Source organism: Buteo buteo, chromosome 4 (assembly GCF_964188355.1).
Source record: "Buteo buteo chromosome 4, bButBut1.hap1.1, whole genome shotgun sequence".
NCBI classification, from domain to species: Eukaryota; Metazoa; Chordata; class Aves; order Accipitriformes; family Accipitridae; genus Buteo; species Buteo buteo.
This window is the reverse complement of record NC_134174.1, coordinates 59696433-59704950: the sequence shown is the minus strand read 5'-3', so window position 1 is coordinate 59704950 and position 8518 is coordinate 59696433.

Below are 8518 nucleotides of genomic sequence, written 5' to 3'. Positions count from 1 at the left end.
TTTGCGGGTGATGAGTCTGCCCCTGGCAGGGTGGGGGCTTTGGGGTGGCTACAGCCCCTGCGCCCCCTCCCCTCGCACTCTGCCGCCCCAGGCTCCACATTTTCTCCTCTCTTTTTGCCCTTGTGTTTTTGCGGGCTACACAGAGAGGGGAGAGCCCATAGGTGAAAAGGTTTGCAAGGAAGGTGTTGGACACAACGTGTTGAGGCTTGGCCTCCAACGCCCGTCTCCTTGCAGCTCTTGCCTCCCCTCTCTGCCTCCACACACTCGATGTCCTCCTTTTGCTGACTTGGTGATGAGCATTAAACTGCAATTTCGAGCAGACAAAAGAAGATAGTGGGAAGAGTGGGACAGGGAAGAAAAAGTACTGCTCAGCTGACCTTTTTGGCCCTAAAAGCTCCTCCTGGACAGGCTTCAAGTTTGGGATGGTGCTCAGAGCTTCCCAAGCAGCTCCCAGCCCAGGCAGGGAGGCTGGCTGCTGCTCCAGATCTTGCCCCTGGGGGGTGAGAAGCAGAGTCTGCCCCATCACCTCTAGTTTTGACCTACCAAGTCTCTTGGTCATGGGGCTGGTTTCCCAGGCTGGTGGGGACGGGAGGGTGGGAAGGATGGTCCCCACTCAGCTGTCCTTGCTGAGCTGTGGCACCCAGACCTCCCTGTTCCAGGGCTGACCATTTAGCCAAAAGCACTATAAAATTCATATGCCTCCTCAATTTTGCATGAAAAACCTCAGTGCTGTGAAATTAGCTCTCCAGAATACTATCCAGTAGCTCTGTTTGCGTGGCCTCAGGCTGATGCTGACTGGGCCATAAATATCTCGCAGCCTTCCAGTATGAGACCAGCCTAACCCATGGGCATGCTGGAGACTGTTTTGGGGAGGAGGGGGATGTCTTCATTCCAGGCATTGCAAACCAGCACGGCTCCCCACTATCTGAACTTGCTGCTTCCTTCCTACTGTTAATTTGTTCCTTCCTGGAGCTGATAAGTACCTCAATTTCCCTGCTATCTTTAACGTTAATTCATTGTGTTTTGTGTAACAGAATGGTGTTTAAAGACCAGTTCCTGCACTGGCATGAGCCAGTGAATATCCAAATGGGATACTTCGGTCTTTCCTTCAAGGGTCTGGGTTTGAAAAGTTAGCTCATTATTATTTTTTTTTTCACTTGGAAATTGTGGCGGATAATGCAATATGGTCACAGCACTCGTGGATGGATATCCCTTTCTGGGGGAAAAAGGGGATGAAGAAGAGACTTCTGATCTCGACTTTCCATTGAGAAAGATTCAGCAAAGACACATGATTAGAGCACTTAACTGGAGAAGCAGTTTTGACCTACAGTTAAGAACATTTTTTACATATTATTTCAATATAGTTAACCAAGGCTAAACTGTGTCAAGAAAATGGAACGAAAAAGGTAAGTGTAAAATGGGAATGAAGGCAACTTGGAGAGCATGACAGGGAAGCAGGCTGAGGGGACAAGTAAGCCCAGACTCTGTCCAGGTGGTGACCACTCCAAGTAACTTGATCAGGGGACAGGACACAATTAAAAATCTTCCAGTGGATCCTTTATGGGAAGGTGTGAGTGAGACAGAATAGCATTTCCTGACCGCACTGATTCCTGTGAACCCGTGTGGTCTTAAACTCATTTATATGGAGCACTGCAAGCAGCAAAACCTGAATTAATGCTATGAGACAGAAATGAAGCCACTAATGGACAAAAGGAAGCATGAGTCTAATGGTTCAAACACAGTGCTGGAGAGTCAGGAGACCAGAGCAGTTTTACCTGATTTAGCTGCTGACTCATCTTGAGAGACTGCGAGGAATTCACTTGTATCGAAATTATTGGTGCTTTTGGCTTGGGGTCCATTTTTCTGAATTTACGGCCATTTTGAGCACTCCGACCCGAGCTCCTGTATGCCGCGACTGCCTCATCTGGAGACTATGAGCATGCACTCATTCATGCTAGTGTAGCCCTGTGAACCTCTCAGGGGAAAGGGCATAATATTATAATTTAAATAATTTATTTTAAACCTTGGCTCAAGGGACGTCATGGCCATTAAGTAATGGCCTTTGTAATCTAGCAAGCCTTTCCTGCCCTTCCCTGTGACGGATCCTGTATTTAACACTACACCTGGCAAAGTGCAGAACAATTTTCCCCCACTTACCTTAACAAGGCAAATCTTTTACTCACCACACCACAGGCAGGCTGGTCACTTTGATTGAGATGGCCCTACAAGGGCTGTACAAAGGATGACTCAGGAAAAACTTTGCTAATCCTGAGAGTCTCCATCAGGCAATTCTGCGGTATTCAGGTATTGCTGCGGGTAGCGAGCTTGGGGCTCCTGTTTGCCCATCAGGGCTTCTGTTGCAACAAGCACAAGCTCACGCATAGTCATACGTTAAAGGCTTAATTACAAACGAACTGTCAGCTTGTGCAAACTGGTTTTCGGGTAACGCTGTTGAGGATCATTGGGTTTCCAGGGGTAAATTGGGTGGATTTGAATGTTCAGCTTCAAAAAAGGCTCTGTTTAGGGACAAGTTTGATGCCTGTCACGTTGTCATGGCTGCCACTAAGACCACCTGGCTTACTTCAAAAAAAGAGGGGTATTTACACAGGCACATAGCTTATATAGTGGTTCATGGAAAAAAAAAAAAGGAAAGGAAAACAAAAAACCCCAAAGTCTGTCTTTGTGGATAAACCATTTGCTTTTAGAGGTAAGGCAAAACAAGGTCTTCCTTCCAACAATACCTATTGAAAAGTTTCTTGTGAGGCAGGTTTGTGAGGTGCGTGTTGTTGAGAGCAACCGAGACGACTGCAGCCACAGGCTCTGTCCTCCCTGCGTTGTCCAGTCATAGGCACAGTCTGGGACATGCTATAGAGGGAGTTTATCCACACCATGGCTTGGTGCAGCCCCATCTTATGTCTTTCTCCACAGCATTGGGTGCTGATTCCTGTCAGAGAGGGCACTGGATGAAGTATATCCTACCTCAGGCATAAGCTGGGATGGCACTGCCTATATTTTCCCTCAAGCAAAACTCCCACTGACATCAGTAGAAGTTTGATTCCAGAGGAAGCTGAATTTCTAGCTAGTTAATCTGATTCAAGCCTTCCTAGGTGAAACACAAGGGAGTGATGCAGTCTCTCCAGCTTGGGAATTGCATCTCCTCACACCATGGCTGAACTCGCCCCAAGGTCTACTGTGGAAAAGCTGAGCAAGTCTGAGCCATTTTCACAATGTTGGTGAAGTTTCACAGCCTCGAGCAGTCATTATTGCACTGGGTCGTACCCCTGAGGTAAATTATTAATAATAATAATATGTTATTTTTGTTAAACCTGACATCTCCTTTCATCTCAGCCCCATGCTTATCAGGAGCTCTGCAACAACAAAAAAGGAAAGTTTTATTTCCACATTTCCATCCCTTCGTCTCATCACGCCGCGCCTGCTTTGGGGAGTGAAAAGTAATCTGTAGAAAGCTTTCATGCTCTCAAACCTACCAAAACATGCAATATTAATTGGGATTATTAATTGTATTTACTGCACTAGCAAGTCTAACCTTGTTAAAGGCCAGTGTGAAGATGTGGGATCATTTCTGTCATTTGGAACATCCTGCATGCTACCTCCTCTCAGAAATCAAAAGGAAAATTACCTCACTTTTATTAATCATCCTTTTTCTTACAAGATTTTGCCTTTTGTTTAGCTGCACTTCACAAGGAGAAGGTGTGTTTTCTGTGCTGCTTTGAGATCTTGGCAGTTAATGGAACTCTTTGATTTTTAAATAAGAGTTATTCCTCTGAGTGTACAGTATAAACCTAACAGGCAAGGGACTGTGCCTTTAAGTTCATCAGTTTTCCCAGTGCTGTACTGGAAGGATTGGACTGAAACTTTAAACATTTCTAGCCATACCTAGCATATGTATAATTTATAAGCCACACACCGTTTGCTGTCAAATAGGCGATTGATCTGACTCGGATCTCGTTAATTATCCTCCACATACATTATACGTTAACAGATCTTCAGTATACTGTGTATCAATATTAATAAGATTATAAAACACTATTGATAATTAGGAAGAGAAAGAGACCAGGCCTTTGATTCACTCTGTTACTAACGCCCCTGCATCTCTAGATTAAAAAGAGACCACTTTTCGTTTAATAATATCAGATCAGTACATCCATCTTCTAAAATGCTTTATTAAGAGAAAGCTAAGATTTGCATCCCTATGCAAGGGGCTATTTGAAATTGATTATGGAGGCATCATTGATGTGTGAGAAATTTGTTTCTCTGTCTTGTCTAAAGGGGGGCCTAATAGGTGGGAGGGATTTAAGGTGGAGCACTGCACTCTTGGATCTTTGATCGGGAAATTTCTGTTTTTCTTTGTCAGGCTATATTTGGTAAGCCAGATTGTCTTGTTTCGGAACAAATTAAATGGGATGTCATATTACTTCCTTTTAAAAATAACAACAGCTATGTTATCACACTCCAAAAGAGAACAGTGGAATTAAATAACAATATTTGTCTTTAAATTATGTGGGTCTGATTAATTTTTTCTTTACTTTTTACAGTTTTTCTTTTTTTCTTTTTTTTTTTTTTTTTTTGCTCTGACCTGCCTTTTATGTTTCCATTAAGCTCATTTGCAACAAGCAAACCAGAATGACGAGCTGCTAGCGAGGGCTCTGAAACACTTCATATCCAACTTTAATCAGGTAAACTTTGCTTTCCTGGAAATTTCATACTAAAGGGGAGGGAAAATCACTGAAGGATGATAGGGAGAAATAGACACAGAATAAATTCAGGTTGCCACATGACTGGTCCTCCATCCAGATGCTGTATAGCACCATATTGGCTTAGATACCAACACTGTGGCCAAGCCCAGGTGCTTTTCCTATCACCTTAGAAAAATGATTCAACATTCAAACACGAGATCTGCTTCTGCCTTGCTGCCAATGTCCACTGATCACCATAGAAGCCCAATCGTTGTCTTCATTAAACTTCAGAGGAGCTCTTTCCCCGGTTGACTTGCACAGTGCCAATGTGGCCAGGCAGAGAGTTCCCAGGGTCCCTCCCCGCTCTGGAGCAATTCTGCAGGGCATCCTTCCTGCTACTGACGCCGGCTTGGGTCCCCTGGGCTGGCCAGCGTTAGGAGACCTCATTCCAGCCACCACAGGTATTATAAGCATTGTGTCCCGCAACCCTATTGAGACGGGATTTCTAAAATATCGTGTTCAGGGCACCAGCGGCTTCACGGCAGCTTGTGACGCTGCACTGAACAACAGGCTGTAGTGGAAGATACTCAGTGTGAGCAGCAAAGGGAAACTGAGGAAAACTACCCTAGCTTGGACAGGCATTTTGCTCAGGGAAAGTTCACACATGTACTTCCCTGTAGGGTAGCCCAGTAGCTTCTCATTTCCCATGGTAATTGTGCTAAAAGCGTGAATAAAAACATCAATTTCTGGCTTCCAGGAAATCTGCCCTTTATATAATTTGCCCATTCCCTAGAGCTCTGCAATTTTCAAGCAAGCTGTGAGAGATCGTGGTTCGCAAGACTGTGGAAGAGGCTCTGAGATGAGGGAGGTCCCAGGCTGCTGCATCCAGTCCAAGGTCTTGGGAAAGTCCCATCATCTGCCTGGGACATTCATCACACTAGTGACACTAGTGACATCATACCAGTGACACAGGGACCACTGGGGTACAACCATGGGGTACAGCCATGGGGTACAAGACAAACACCCTCAGTACCTAAAACGCTAATGGGAGCCCCCCGGCAGCCACGTCAGCTGGAGCAAGGCCACAAAACAAGGTCGCAACTTTAAAGCCGCACAGTTTGCCGTGCCTCGTTCAGTCTGAAGCTGGGGAGGGAGGACTCAGCCGAGACATGGGGGTGGGGGAGCGCAGGGAGAGATGATGACATAAGCCCAGATTAAAATTTACGTAGTGGGTACATAAGCAATATAAAGGGCTTTCTGAGGACCTGAGCTTGCTACCAGGGGAGGGAAACCTGGGAAAATGAGATGAGGCAACATGATGGCAAAGAAATCTTCTGTTTTAACCTCTCAGAGGGTTGTGCCCTTCTTCCTTCTGGGGGAAGCCTTGAAGGAAACCTTAGAAAGAACAGCAAGAGACAACAATGTGAAATGGAGCCTAAAGGCTCAGAAAGGAAAACACAGAACAAACCAATATAAGTGCAGCGAGATAACAGAAAAAAATGTCATTTTTACTTCCTGATCCTGGAAGGCATAATGGCTGGCAGATTTTCATGGGATTCCCACAAGCCAGGCGTGTGGGCTATCAGGGCAGCAGGGCTCGCCCATGCCAGCCGCCAGCTTAAAGCTTGCCGCGGTTTCTCTCTCCAACAGGCAGCTGGCCCAGAAGCACCGCGGAGCAAATTCCTGAGCCTAAGTTCACTTCTGGTGGCAGGGCTGTCCCCAGTCGCACCAGGCACAAGCCTGGGACGCTGAAGACCTGGCTGAGCCACGTCACATCCAGTCACGCTAGTTTTTGCATACAGTTCAGGACATAAATAACTTGCTTTGTATTTCTGGAGATGCACCGTTGCTGCACGCCATGTGTGCTGCACATCCTGTGCGTGAGCACGGTAGCACTGGCGTGCACGAGGATGTTTACAAAAGACAGCAGGGAAGCGGCTGAGGTGTAATTTTCTCACGAAGGAGGGAGCTCATTCCCTCAGGCCCACAGAAATTCCTTTAATTTCTTACAGTTTAGGAGATGTCCTTACACAAAAAACACACGGGGAAGCAGAACTACTTTCATTAACAATGCAGAGAAGTGAAGATATTTACAACACCAGAAGCCAGCTAAAAACCCCATGAAGATCCAGTTCAGATTTAAATCACTGGGAATATCCCAAGTTAATGCATTCATGTGAACATATTTCCCAACAGAAATTTGAGATGAAGAGAAAGCACCCAGAAATTTGGAGTTCTGTCCTGTCTTTGCCATCGGCTCTCTAGTGACCACCAGGGCATCATCTGCTTGCTTTTTCTCTTGGCTGCTGTGCATTGCAGAGGCTGAGCAAGCCTGGCGTTCAGACTTTGCTCAGTCTCTGAAGTCTGGTGCTGCACTGTAGAAACCTTCAACTGGCTTGAACCAGGAAAAAATGGCCAGGAGAAATCCCTCAGCCGAGCGGTTCGATGTATGGGACAAACACGTGCCGAGAACACGATGAAATGCTTGTCTACCGCCTTGTGCAAATGAAAGAAGCCGTTGGTGTAATCAGGGCCATAGCTAAGGCTGCCAGCGTAAAAGGCAAAGGGTTTTGCTGGCCAGTCTTATCCACGGGGCTGAATGGGTGCTGAAACTGTACTACCTCGAGTCACGGGAGCTGCCAGCTTCGGGCTCAAATGTGTTACAGGATGAGCATGGAAGAGCTTGCTTCCCCTGTAGTCCTGCTGTCTGTAGCTGTGCAAAAGCCTTCTGCCTCTCCAGCTCTCAGGTTGGGGCTATTCATTAATAATCAAAAGAGGGAGGGGAGGAAAAAATGTGTATGATTCTTGGTACGTCACAGCACATGCTGAAAATGGGATCTTTGGAGGGAATGGCAGCAGCCTGTATTTACTCAAATCAGGGCAGTGATTTAATGCATCAGAGCCTTTCTGACGGACCATGACAATTTATGGTGTGGAACCATTACGGTGGAAGTGATGAGAAGGATCCGTCATTGCAGAGATGATGCTCCAGGTGTCTGTGTAGCCCGGAACAATTATTACCTGGCCCCTTGACATGGTACCTCCAAACAGCTCCATTGTGCCAGGATTTGCATGTTATTAACCTGCTCAGCATTACTACATCAGGAGTAGAAAACAGAAGGAAAATAATATCCCCATTTGAGCTTGGGCACGGTAGATTATTTTTCAACCCTGGCAACATTTTAATTTCTATCAAAGAAGAACAGTTACTTTTGTGTTGAGTGGAGAAACCCTGAAGATGAACATGCAGTGTGAATAAAAATAGCAAAACCTTGGTAGTTCTTCACTTCAGAAAAACAATACTTGGGCCATTTTAAACAATAAGGGTTTGCTCCCAGCTTGAAATTTTGTCTGACAAGTTTCAGGGAGAAAAGATTTTTCTCTCCCCCTCCTCTAGCCCTGAGACATACTGCAAAAAAATGCATGCACACGAGCCGTTGTCACTGGGAATGTACCAGCCTTCCATTAACATTGCTCTCCATAGGATGGCGGTTGGCAGGAGTGCTCATTTTAAAATCCAAAGGCTCATGTCTAGTGCTCCAGCCCTTATTCCCCTGAGTTTTTTCAAGCCACTTGAGCCACTTGTCTGGAGCCTGCTTGCTTTGATCTCCTCCTGCATCGAACGTGTCCGGAGAGAGCTCTGCAAGGGGAAAGCATGAATCGAATCGTACGCTCCCATCTCGAATCTTGCCCATTGCAAAGCCATACCAGGAAATTGAGGAAATGTTCCAGGTTTAAGCTTTCTACCCTTAGCCAGAAATTAAAACCCCTTCATTAATCCAATCTTAAATCTCAACTAGCTGCTGCTTAAAGTGGTAATA